The following is a 12634-nucleotide window of genomic DNA, read 5'->3' on the forward strand; positions in this document are numbered from 1 at the left end:
TCAGTTCTCATGCTTCGCACTGACGAGGGCCAACAGCCCGAAACACCGTGTCTGCGAATTGAGATACTGATTTGGCTTTTATCCTAAGTCATATTGCACGACTCGTTAAAGGGTTGATTGTGACTTGTAGGATCACTACTTCCAACAGGTGGCGCTATAGAGTTTAAGTCCTCTTTTTCTCTGAAGAGGCAACTTGCATACTTGATAATTTGAAGATGATAGGGTCCAATTAGAAGAGTTTGGATGACAGGAGACATTTGGTGGGTCCGGACCTGTGATTTGGTGTGGTTGTCCTCAAGGAACATTAAGTTGAAGGCTCCTTCTTGGAACTTGATACCCAAGTTCAACGTTCCCCTATAAGATTTTAACTGTTGTCAATCCAGCACCATTTTGCCTTGCTTTGCTATCCTCTTTTAGGATAATGTTTTTCATTAATCTCTGCTTAAAAAATACATTGTGTCCTCTTAACCATCCCCACCACCACCTTCCTCGGTCATTGTTGATGGGAATTTGGAATTTCAGATAGCGAAGATTATTGATTCTCGCTTGGTTCGTTGATCTCTTCAATATCTGGTACACTGGATCACAGTCCTGAAGAGAGAATGTGGGTACCAGCATCAGACGTCCATGTGGTTAGGTTGATCCATTTTTTTTACATGGCACACCATGATAAACCCGTTTTGGAGGTTCCTCTTAGAAGAGGAGATACCGTCACAGTAATACCATGACAGGGAAGGGCCAGAAGACCGTTAAATCTGGTTTCATGCGCTCCTGTACCGGTTAGAGGTACTTCCCTATCGTATTAAACAGTGCAGGTTTTTTCATTGCTAGCAGTGCAAGCCTCTAAGTGCCAGAAGAGTGGAATCCCACCCTTAACTGTCCACATTTTGAAAATTATACCACTCTGGGAATTTATCTACAGGTGCAGTGACAATTTTGACTCCATTGGTGTTTTCCAGAAACAAGCAGCAATGGATGTTGCCGAGTGAAAATTGCAAATCTGCAGCTTTAGCGCCTGTACGATGTATTGCCCTTATATTGTGCCCAGCTTATGCTTCTGGAGAAATGGATCCCACAAATTAAGCGGGGTCTCATTGCTACAGAAATGGGAGTGAAGAATTTGCTGGATTTCTTTTTGGAGAGGAGGAACAATTTTTTATAGCTTGTGTGCTACCAGTAACGTGGAAGCCCTCTATATTTCCATTGACAGATGACAAGCCTGAATTGGGACTTATTTTTTTATTGAGTTAAAGCTGTTATTAGGAACAATTTACATATAATTTTGAATCATATTTATTTGGCGCTCTACGTTGAGCACTTCCATCTGAGTTTCCATCTACATCGCCGCATGAAAAGATTCAGATGTATCCCTGAAGGATCCATTCACTATAATGAGGCAGCAGAGTTACTCCGTTTGGTCTCTGTTCAGTGGTGTCCTTCTTTTCTGACATACGCAAAACTGTGGTTGACTGCCCTTTTGTGCATGCCGAAAAAGAGGGACACTGTCGGATCATAGGTCTGATGGTGTCGACAGGGTCTTCAACTGTCTCATTGAAGGGAATCTTCCACCCGGGGTTCCATCTTAATAACGTATTACAGATTTACATGGAAACCCCGGTGTAAGCGCTCAGCATAAAGCACAGGACAAATGTTAGCCGAACCTTACTGCAATCTTTGGAGACAGAATAACCAAATCAACAGCAGGTGAATAATTGGTTTTATTTATTTTTAACATCGTTCCTTGCGCGGTATGAGTGATTAGACAACTTTACTCTTTGAGTCGGTACAAGTACAGTGATACCAGATTTATATCAGGGCTTTTTTATGTTCTCCTGATATCACACACTAAAAGACGTGTTTCTTTTACAAAAAAAAAGTTTCTGCATCGCCATATTCTGGGAGCTATATTTGTCTATATTTCTGTCGACAGAGTAATGTGTTAATTTATTTTTGCGGGACGAGTTGACATTTTTATTGGCATCATTTTCGGGCACATAACTTTTTTTATCGCTATCTATTCCGATTTTTGGGAAGTGGAATGTTCAAAAACCAGCAATTCAGGAATAGTTTTTTTGTTTTCTTTATTATGCCACTCTCCGTGTGGTAAAAGTGATGACAACTTTATTCTTCGGGTCAGTACAATTACATCGATACCACATTTATATAATTTTTATAGGTTTAGACGCTTTTGCACAATAAAAATAATTAACAAAAAAAAGAATTTTTTCCCCCTGTATTCTGATAGCCATAGTTTTTTTTATTTCTCCGCTGATGGAGATGTACCGTATATACTCGAGTATAAGCCGACCTGAGTATAAGCCGACCCCCCTAATTTTGCCACAAAAAACTGGGAAAACCTATTGACTCGAGTATAAGCCTAGGGTGGAAATGCAGCATTTACCGGTGAATTTCAAAAATAAAAATAGATCATTATTTCCCCATAGCTGTGCCATATAGTGCTCTGCACCGTTCATTATTGCCCCATAGCTGTGCCATATAGTGCTCTGCACCGTTCATATTTCCCCATAGCTGCCATATAGTGCTCTGCACCGTTCATATTTCCCCATAGCTGTGCCATATAGTGCTCTGCACCGTTCATATTTCCCCATAGCTCTGCCATATAGTGCTCTGCACCGTTCATATTTCCACATATCTGTGCCCTGTATGCTCTGCACCGTTCATATTGCCCCATATCTGTGCCCTATATGCTCTGCACCGTTCATACTGCCCCATATCTGTTCCCAATATAGTGCTCTGCACCGTTCATACTGCCCCATATCTGTGCCCCATATAGTGCTCTGCACCGTTCATACTGCCCCCATATCTGTGCCCCATATAGTGCTCTGCACCGTTCATACTGCCCCCATATCTGTGCCCCATATAGTGCTCTGCACCATTCATACTGCCCCCATATCTGTGTACCATATAGTGCTCTGCACCGTTCATACTGCCCCATATCTGTGCCCCATACAGTGCTCTGCACCATTCATATTGTCCCATAGTAGTGCCCCATATAGTGCTGTGCACCGTTCATTATTGCCCCATATCTGTGCCCCATACAGTGCTCTGCACCGTTCATATTGTCCCATAGTAGTGCCCCATACAGTGCTCTGCGCCGTTCATATTGTCCCATAGTAGTGCCCCATACAGTGCTCTGCGCCGTTCATATTGTCCCATAGTAGTGCCCCATATAGTGCTCTGCCCCGTTCATATTGTCCCATAGTAGTGCCCCATATAGTGCTCTGCACCGTTCATACTGCCCCAGAGATGCTCCACATAAATCTGTGCCGCTGCTGCAATAAAAAAAAAAAAAAAAAAAAGCCATACTCACCTCTCTTGATTGCAGCTCCCGGCGTCTCGTTCCGGCGTCCGGTCCCGGCGTCTCCGCACTGACTGATCAGGCAGAGGGCGCCGCGCACACTATATGCGTTATCGCGCCCTCTGACCTGCACAGTCAGAGCGGAGCGACGCCGGGAAGATGGAGCGGCGCCCGGCGGCTGGAACGGGGACAGGTAAATATGACATACTTACCTGGTCCCGACGTCCGGCTCCCTCTGCCTGTCCCACGGTCTCCGGGTGCCGCAGCTTCTTTCTCTATCAGCGGTCACCGTTACCGCTGATTAGAGAAATGAATAGGCGGCTCCACCCCTATGGGAGGTGGAGCCGCCTATTCATTTCTCTAATGAGCGGTCCCACGTGACCGCTGAAGAGGGGAAGAAGCTGCAGCACAGAAGACCCGTGGGACGGCAGGGGGAGCGTCAGGATCGCTGGGACTAGGTAAGTATACCTCAGCGCCCTCACCCCCTCACCCGCCGACCCTGCCACCCACCTTGACTCGAGTATAAGCCGAGAGGGGCACTATCAGCCCAAAAATTTGGGCTGAAAATCTCGGCTTATATTCGAGTATATACGGTATATCAGTTTGTTATTTGTGGAACAAGATGAGATTTCCATACCATTTTTATTTACATTTGACTTTTTGATCAAGTTTAATTCCACTTTTTGTTCAATGATACGATTAAAAAGCAAAGTTTACCAACTTTTTTATTTATTTTTTACAGCGTTCACTGAAGGGGCTATCTAGTGTGACAGTTTTATAGATAGGGTAGTTATGGACGCGTCAATACCAAACATGTACTTTTTTAAATAAATATATGTATTTATTGGTATAATTTTTTTCCATTTTTTTTATTTTGTGATTTTTACAAAAATATCTTTACAATTTTTTCAACTTTTTAACTTAGTCCCTCTCTGGGACTTTAACTTTTATGACTCTTGTAAGTGCTATAATGCTCTCAGCATGGTCTAAAAGGCTTGCTGTAGCTGGCAGACACAGAAGTCGTCATGACGACCTCAGGTTGCCATGACGACCATCGGGCCCTTGCGATAACGTTGCATGGCGCCAATTGGAAGGGAGAGGTAGCACACTCCTTATCCTTAATGTTGCAAACGATATCAATCACAGCATTTAGGGGGTTAAATGACCTGGGGGCTCCTGGCCGTGACAGCCAGAGATAGGTTACACAGTAACTTACGCCAAGCTCCCGGTGAAAATCACGAGGGCACAGCTCTTGTGCCTACACGCTTCCTATGACGTATGTTTACATCTTAGGTTGTGAACCACTTCTTGACCATGACATAAAGATCAAAAAGGGGTTAAAGAATCATTCACATGAAGATTATTTTGTATACACATCTGTGCATGTAATGTAGTGTGAGTGATGTAATATACTCACCCAGTGCCTCCTTCTCTGGGATCCAGCGCCGTTCTTCTCCTCAGTGACAACACCGCTTTTCAGACTATCCGACTCACTCATACACTATGCATGAGCCAGAAGTCTCATTTACAATGTACGCCTATTGATCCACGTTCTGATGATATTGTAAAAGTGAAAACTCATTGTAAAATTTTTAAAAATGATCTAGATAACGAAACTGACGGAAAAAAATAATCAAATTTGCAGACAATGCAAAGCTAGGAAGAATAGCTAATACTAGAGAAGACAGAGAAAGGATTCAGAAGGATCTAGATACAGTTATATGAAAAAGTTTGGGAGCCCCTATTAATCTTAAGCTTAATGTTTATAAAAATTGTTTTTTTTTGCAACAGCTATTTCAGTTTGATATATCTAATAACTGTTGGACACAGTAATGTTTCTGCCTTGAAATGAGGTTTATTGTACTAACAGAAAATGTGCAATCTACATTCAAACTAAATTTGACAGGTGCATAAGTATGGGCACCCCACCAGAAAAGTCACATTAATATTAAGTAGATCCTCCTTTTGCAAAAATAACAGCCTCTAGTCGCTTCCTGTAGCTTTTAATGAGTTCCTGGATCCTGGATGAAGGTATTTTTGACCATTCCTCTTTACAAAATAATTCCAGTTCAGTTAAGTTTGATGGTGAAAACATATATACAGTCTCTCTCTCTCTATATATATGTCAGTGAGACACATATATATATATTTATATTTAATACAGCGCTAGATAGCAGAATAGCCGGTAATTCATTTGCCGGCTTTTGCTATCTCCTTCCCAAACCCGACAGGATATGAGACATGGTTTACATACGCTAAACCATTTCATATCCCTTATTTTTATACATATTCCTCACTAATAATGTTCCAAGTGTATGTCTGCAAAATTTGGTGGCTCTGTTAAAATAAAGGGTTAAATCATTGAAAGATTGGCGTGGGCTCCAGCGCAATTTTCTCTGCCAGTGTGGGAAAGCCAGTGACTGAGGGCAGATATTAATAGCCTAGAGAGGAACCATGGTTATTGACTCCCCCCTGGCTAAAAACATCTGCCCCCAGCCACCCCAGAAAAGGCACATCTGGAAGATGCGCCTATTCTGGCACTTGGCCACTCTCTTCCCATTCCCATGTAGCGGTGGGATATGGGGTAATAAAGGGTTAAGCCTGGTTAATAATGGAGAGGTGTCAATAAGACACCCATCCATTATTAATCCAATAGTAGTAAATGGTTAATAAAGCACACACACATTATGAAAAAAGTATTTTATTGAAATAAATATACAGAGTGTTGTAATAGTTTGTTATACTCTCAATCCAAATGACGACCCTCGTTCTGTAAAAAAGGAAAAATAAAAAAACAACAATATCCCATACCTTTCCGCCCTTACAGTCATGTCCCACGCTGTAAATCCATCTGAAGGGGTTAAATAATTTTACAAACAGGAGCCTGCTAATGCAGCTGCCCCACCTCTAAAACTGGGGAATGAATGGAAAGCAGGGGATAGTAGCTTCCTAGACTAGCGGTGCTGCGCCTCCTGCTGGCATAACCTCAGATGAACTCGAGCGTGAGAAAATATTCAGAAAAATTCCCACGCTACAATTCATCTGAGGTTGTGCCAGCAGGGGGCACAGCACCGCTAGCCTAGGTAGCTACGATCCCCTGCTTTCCATTCATTCCCCAGTTTTTACAGGCAGGGGTGGCTGCATTAGCAGGCTCCGTCTTGTAAAATTATTTAACTCTATTAGATGGATTTACAGCGTGGGACATGACTGTAACGGCGGAAAGGTATGGGATATTGTTGTTTTTTTATTTTTCCTTTTTTACAGATCGAGGGTCATCATTTGGATTGAGAGTATAATAAACTATTACAACACCCTGTGTATTTATTTCAATAAAATACATTTTTTCTAATGTGTATGTGTTTTATTAACTATTTACTAATATTGGATTAATAATGGAGAGGTGTCTTGACACCTCTCCATTATTAACCAGGCTTAATGTCACCTTACAATAGCAAGGTGGCATTAACCTTTTATTACTCCATATCCCACCGCTACACGGGAGTAGGAAGAGAGAGGCTAAGTGCCAGAATAGGCGCATCTTACAGATGTGGCTCTTCTGGGGTGGCTGGGGGCAGATGTTTTTAGCCAGGGGGGGTCCAATAACCATGGTTCCTCTCTAGGCTATTAATATCTGCCCTCAGTCACTGGCTTTCCCACTCTGGCGGAGAAAATTGCGCGGGAGCCCACGCCAATTTTTTCCATGATTTAACCCTTTATTTTAACAGCTAGAGCCACCAAATTTTGCACACATACACTTGGAACATTATTAGTGAGGAATATGTATAAAAATAAGGACTATGGAATGGTTTACTGTATGTAACCATGTCTCATATCCTGTCGGGTTTGGGAAGGAGATAGCAAAAGCCGGCAATTGAATTACTGGCTTTTCTGCTATCTAGCACTGTATGAAATATAAATTTATGTATATATATATGTGTCTCACTGACATACATATATATATATATATATATACATATATATATACATACCTTTTCTATGTGTAGACATTTATTTTACCTATTCTAGTGTAACCTGTCAGTGTGATTTTACTGTACACTGCGCTGTATTACCGGCTTTTCTATACAACACCGCTGCGTATTTCTTGCAAGTCACACTTTTGGTCCGTGTGTAATCTGTATTTTTCTCGCCCCCATAGACTTTCATTGGCGGATTTTTTGCGCAATTCGCTGACAAACGCACCATGCTGCGATTTTCTACGCCCGTAAAATACGGCTGCGAAATATACGGCAGATAGGAGCTGCCCCATAGAGAATCATTGGTCCGTGTGCAATGCGTAGTTTTTGCGCCTCTCATACGTTCGTAAAACCCACTAGTGTGACGCCGGCCTTATTCTCATTTGCACATGGAAAGAAGAGGAGCAATGGAATGAAACTGAAAGGGAGAAGATACAGATTAGATATTAGAAAAATTTTTTTGACAGTGAGGGTGATCAATGAGTGGAACAGGCTGCCATGAGAGGTGGTGAGTTCTACTTCAATGGAAGACTTCAAACAGAGGCTGGACAGACATCTGTCTGAGATGGTTTAGTGAAACCTGCATTGGGCAGGGGGTTGGACACAATGACCCTGGATGTACGTTCCAACTCGAACATTCTATGAAAAGCCACTTCTGGGTTACACAGAGCATAGTGTGACCCGGAGAGTCTGAAGAGAGGTGATGTTACAATTTACAGAGAAGTGGAGCAGAATGGAGCTGGATCCCAGTGAGTATATTAACACATACACACTACATTACAATCACATATACACAGGTTTATAAATAAAGCTTAAAGGGAACCTGTCAGCAGTTTTGGTCGCTATAAGATGCGGCCACTGCCTTTCAGGGCTTATCTACAGCATTCTATAATGCTGTAGATAAGCCCCTGGTCTGACCTGCAAGCGAAGAAAAATAAGTTTTATTATACTCACCAGGGGTGCGGTCCGATCCGATAAGTGTTGCAGGTCCGGGGCCTCCCATCTTCTTGCGATGCAGCCCTCCTGCTTCTTCATCGCTCCCCGGCATCGCGCTCCTGCGCAGGCATACTTATCTGTTCTGTTGAGGGCACAGTAAAGTATTGCATTGCGCAGGCTCCGGGAAAGGTCAGAAAAGCCCAGTGCCTGCGCACTGAGGTACTTTGCACTGCCCTCAACAGGAGAGCGGCAACGCAAGAATATGGGAGGTGCCAGAACTGCGACACCCATCGGACGGGACTGCCCCGGGTGAGTATAATAAAACGTATTTTTCTTCACTTGCAGGTCGGACCAGTGGCTTATCTATAGCATTAGAGGATGCTGTAGATAAACCGTGAAAGGCAGTGGCCGCATCTTAGGCTGTCGTCACACTAGCAGTATTTGGTCAGTATTTTACATCAGTATTTGTAAGCCAAAACCAGGAGAGGGTGCTAAATGCAGAAGTGGTGCATATGTTTCTATTACACTTTTCCTCTATTTGTTCCACTCCTGGTTTTGGCTTACAAATACTGATGTAAAATACTGACCAAATACTGATAGTGTGACGGCAGCCTTAGGTCGGCGTCACACTGGCGTATTGCATCTGATGCGAGATCATCGGATGCGATATGCTAATGACACTCGACTCCTGCTCGCAGCAGCCGAGTGTCATGCGTCTGTGCTCCGATTCTCTCGCACAGGGAGGATCGGAGCACAGCTGTGGAGGAGGCGGAGAAATGAATTTCACCATCTCCTCCATTGCTGGGGTCCGCTTATAACGCACATCACTCGGATGATATCCGAGTGGTGTGCGCTGTGTCACTCGAACCCATAGGCTTATATGGGTGCGAGTGAGCCGAGAGTTTTCTTCGCATGCTGCGATTGTCTCGGACTGAGAAAAACGACCGACAAAAAGTCGGCTGCTGGGAGCTGCCCCATAGCTTAACACTGGTCCGAGTGCAATGCGATTTTTTATCGCATTGCACTCGGCCGTTTAAAACGCCAGTGTGACGCCGGCCTTATAGCGGCCAAAACAGGTGACAGGTTCCCTTTAATGGGAGTGCATGCCAACCCATCAGCGACCCGCAGTCATGTGACACGGGCGCTGATGGGCGGGATTTCCGGCCAGCTTGCCGGAAGCACGTGTTAAATGCCGCTGTCAGAGTTTGACAGCGGTATTTAACTAGTTAACAGCACTTAAAAACTGAAAAATTAGCTGTCTGAATTTTCTGTAAAACCCCAATAAGACTAACGTTGCATTTTTTAGCACTGATTTGAAAATAAAACTTCAGCTCTGATAAATTACGCAGTGCAATTGGCCTTTATTAAACTTGTCATGACAACCAATAACTGCTTTTGTTTTAACTCAACAATTTAAGAAATGAAAGCGGAGTTCTGATTGGTTGCTAGGGACAAAAAGCATTAGTTTTTTTTTAGTCATGGCCAAAAGTTTTGAAACAGTAGTAAACTTTGTAAAAAAAAAACAAAATTGGTGCCAGCATTCTTCCATCTTTTAGTTCGATGTTTCTATACTATACTGAAGTACAATGAGAAGCTCTTCATACGTTTTTACAGTGCTTAGGGCGCTATCACACTGCCTTTCTGCACTTGTTCAGTGGTCCCGACGGGGTTTACGTCCGAGCCCTCCCCCCAGTAAGCGTGCATGCCCAAAAATGATGCTCTGCCGGTAGCATTAGTCTACGGCCTCGTCGGCACATACGTCCGAATCCCATTTTGCCGGGTGGGGCTCAGCTGTAAGCCGTGGCGGGGCCACTGAACGGGTGTCTAAATACAACGTGACAGCACCCGAATGGCGACAAAAACAAAAATATATATTCTCTACACGTTTGGTATCGCTGTGACCGTACGGCCCCGGAGAGTCCGGCCGCCAGCTCTTTGTTACCATACAATGAACACAGTAAAAACAAAAAACACATGGTGACTGATTTTTTTCACCATTTCATATCCAACTGGAATTTTTTCCCTGTTTTCCAGTACATTGTATGGTTAGAAAAATCAGCCTGCAATACGCAGCACATTGTTAAATGGCTATTGTTGACAGAAAAATTAATCACGGCTCTTGGAAAAAAACGCAATATAAAAAAAATGAAAGAGCAGAAACGTTAATAAATGTCCCTCATGAGGTTTTTCCACACAACAAGCGGGAACATGGCGCACACCACTAGCACAACAAAGCACCACTACACCGCCTCCTACGAGTGACGTCAGAGCGGCCTCGTTTCCACAGCAACACTGCACAAGCTTCACAAAACCGGCAGTGACGTCATGAAGTAGGCGACCGGAAGCGGAAGCTTATTTTGGAGACTTCTGTGTGGAAGAAGGTGGGTGAGTGTTCAGCGGTGTGTTAGAATTGTAGCCCGCGCTTTCTCGGTGTCCCCGGGCTTCTGAGGCAGGGTCTACACGCGGCGCCCTCGGTAATGCGGAGAGGTTGTGCAGGGAGCCGCGTCTGTGGCATTGTTCCGGGATACTGCTGTTTACCTTCCCGTCGCCCACGTGTGTGCGCGAACTTCACGCCCCGTGGGAAGCGCCGGACATATATCCTTAAGCCTGTAATTTGCTGCTGAGACACCCGAGCATCTGACAGACTCCGTGTCTGTGGCCCAGGGCTGTGTTCACACGCTGCATGGCGGCTGTAGCTCGCAGGTCGCCTGTTTGTCACGTAATGTACTGTTTCCAATGGGTTAACGCTGTCAAACGACCACAGCCAACTTTATGCCGTCCATAGGGAAAGCTGTGCCAATCGATACTTGTGGGAGTTGTGGTGGTGGCCTCAGGTATCTCCTAAACACTGAAGGCGGTGCTCACCATTGCATTGGAGCTTTGTTGCACGATCCCCTAAGTAATACTGGACATCTGCATGCTGAGCTATTCTGATAGATTCCTGTATTCTACCTAATGGATCCCGTTAGTCATCGAGCATCGCTGGTTTTATTCAATCAACCAATCGTGGTTAATTGTTGTCTTCTGCACCTGTAATGGAGTACACTTGTGAACAGAGGCTAAGATGGCTGAATTCTGCAGTGGCCAGGTGCCACTTAGTTTTTTACAATTATCCTGCCATTGTCCCAATGCTGGTGGGCAAAGCTGCAGCCCTTGCACAGTCTGGCCTTACACTTAGGCCTTTTTCACACGTCCGTATAAAACACGTGAAAACCGGTACCATCGGTGTGTGTACGTATAAAACACGTATGTGGAAAATAAACAGAACTGGTGGCATGAGTGTTTTCCATCAATGTTTGTCCAGTATGGATAAAGAAATGACAAAGCTTCTATACTTTGCATGTTTAATACGGACAGCACACTGATACCAGCCATGTGTTTCTTACAAACTCATATATATCACTTATAGATGACAAGGCCCAGTACGCTGCCATGGATAAAAGACATGTGAATAACACCATAGTTTATAATACGTGTAATATCTGTGAAAAACAGATACCACACGGACATGTGAAGGAGGCCTGAGGCTGATGGCAGAGTTATGTCCCTAATATGTGTGATACGTTCTTCTCAAGTGAGTGCAGGAAAAAAATTCTGACTTAATTGTGCTTTCTTTTGATGTGACTTGATCTCCGTTTTGGTACTAATTACGGTATATAATGTGTGTAGACACTTGATACCATGTGGATAAAGTGAAAGCCACCAAGCGCACAGTCCTGTCATCATAAATATGGCACCCGTATAAGCTATTAAAAAGGTTATACTGTCTTGCCTTAAATTTTGCACAATGGTAAATAGATTTTTTTTTTTCACGGATGCTAGTAGGCTCCTTATGCCATGTTATTGGTGTTTTTTTTCCCCCGGAAATGGTAACCCGTTGCAGTTTTGCCGTAGCTGAAAAGCACTTTGTTTGCAATGTGTGAACGCAGTCTTGATCCTGGGCCTCACTGTTACTTTTTGTAGCGTTATTAATTTATTTGAACTGTTAAGTGACAACTGCAGTCTACTCAATTGCATAAAACTGTGTTAGCATAGGTTACAGCTGTGGCTAAATAGTTAAATCAGTCAGTAGGGCTACAAAAACTTGCACTGTAGCCCAGGCGTTAGTTCTCATTATTAGTTTAGGGTCTGGTGGGTACGGAAACAGTTCTATTTGAGGGATGTTAATAATCGTAAACTTTGTTGAGCTTGTATACCGCTCTGCATTCATGTTTGGGCAGAAGCTCAGCGGCGAGCAACGCATTGCAGATGGTCTTTTTTAAAGGTGGGTGATGAGTTTTGTTTTTTGAGTACCGATGATGACAGGCAGCTGTTATGCAAATAGATTACACAAAATACACAATTTACACAGCACACAAAGGTTGATCTCCCATTATTCTGCCCTCTTTCCAAAATGTTAATGCTC

General features: G+C 43.6%; 1 protein-coding gene across 6 annotated transcripts in view; it reads left to right on the forward strand.

Moving 5' to 3' along the window:
• The first annotated feature begins 10535 nt into the window (after positions 1 to 10535).
• The window catches only part of EDC3 (enhancer of mRNA decapping 3), a 91388-nt gene continuing 89289 nt past the window's right edge, over positions 10536 to 12634 (forward strand). For 3 of the 6 annotated variants that reach the window (XM_069765710.1, XM_069765714.1, XM_069765716.1), the window contains exon 1: positions 10536 to 10610. The gene's annotated coding sequence lies outside the window, so the exon portion shown is untranslated. Of the gene's footprint in view, positions 10615 to 10936; positions 10949 to 12634 lie in introns of those variants that run through there. The other 3 variants (XM_069765715.1, XM_069765712.1, XM_069765713.1) reach the window with 3 other exon arrangements.

This window comes from Ranitomeya imitator, chromosome 4 (genome assembly GCF_032444005.1).
Source record: "Ranitomeya imitator isolate aRanImi1 chromosome 4, aRanImi1.pri, whole genome shotgun sequence".
In the NCBI taxonomy this organism is placed as follows: Eukaryota; Metazoa; Chordata; class Amphibia; order Anura; family Dendrobatidae; genus Ranitomeya; species Ranitomeya imitator.